This window comes from Neophocaena asiaeorientalis, unplaced genomic scaffold (genome assembly GCF_003031525.2).
Source record: "Neophocaena asiaeorientalis asiaeorientalis breed wild unplaced genomic scaffold, Neophocaena_asiaeorientalis_V1.1 scaffold7, whole genome shotgun sequence".
NCBI lineage: Eukaryota > Metazoa > Chordata > Mammalia > Artiodactyla > Phocoenidae > Neophocaena > Neophocaena asiaeorientalis.
Window position 1 is genome coordinate 9013980 of NW_020185337.1, and position 1050 is coordinate 9015029.

The 1050-nt window shown below is 47.5% G+C and overlaps 1 pseudogene; it reads right to left on the reverse strand.

The window, feature by feature from the left end:
- Positions 1-350: 350 nt before the first annotated feature.
- LOC112393690 (eukaryotic translation initiation factor 4E transporter pseudogene) lies at positions 351-803 on the reverse strand (annotated as a pseudogene).
- Positions 804-1050: the final 247 nt, after the last annotated feature.

The following is a 1050-nucleotide window of genomic DNA, read 5'->3' on the forward strand; positions in this document are numbered from 1 at the left end:
TACACAGGTCTGTACATAAGGGTCTATACATTTACTTCCTCAGAACTCTTAAGGTGCCACCTCTTGGTGAAGACACCAACACTTCATTCATATGTGTTACAAGAAAAGACTTCCCTGTATTCAGGACTGACAACACTGCATCCTGTATTCAGACCATGTAGGCTCCACTCGATTGGTTAATAAGTTCTTTCTATCATAATGCAGACAACACCAGGTGCCTGGGTGCCCTTAAACAGCTTCACACAGAGTGCTACAAAGTAAAAGCCCACAAACCAACATGAGATGAGGAAGCAGCGTCCTGCCCAGGGTGCCACCATAAGGTCCAGGCTTAGGCAAGCCTGCTGCCCTGCTCACTGTCGGTACTCCAGTTCATCTACACTGACGACTTTGGCGGGCATGGAGGGCAGGGGCTGCTGTAGCACATCTGAGCCACACCGTTTGGCAAGGCCCACGGCGGAACTGTTCCACTGGCTGGGGCGGTGCTCTAGCTGGGAGTGCACCTGAGGCAGGCCTGACCGGCTGGGCACATTCTGAGTCATCGTCTGAATGCTGACAGCAGCTGCCTGGGAACCAAAGCCTGGAGGAAGTGAGCACTGTAGCTGCTGTTGCCTCACTGCCAGATACAGAGGTGTCCCAGGATGAGGGTTTAGGAGAGGGTGACTAGTGGCAGGTAAAGGGTAAAAGGGTTGACCCAGGATTGGGACAGATATTCCCTGTAAATGAGTCAGGTCCATCCCAGGAGGAAGCACACCAGCTTGAAGCAAACTTGAAAGATGCTGTGGATGTACTCCCTGGGCCAGCATCCTCAAACTTCTCAGTATGTAGGAGTGCTTCAGAATTTTCTGTCCTATGGTTTGAATTGGGGGCATTTATTCACCACCTCTTCTACCACATTAGTCAATAGTTACTCCATAAAATACATATTTTTAGATTTTACTACTTTACTGAGAGAGAATGTATATACATTATCCTGCACAGATTTTAAGTATATAATTTGATATATATATAAGTCAGTGGTTGCCTGGTGATAACAAGTAGATATAGATAGAT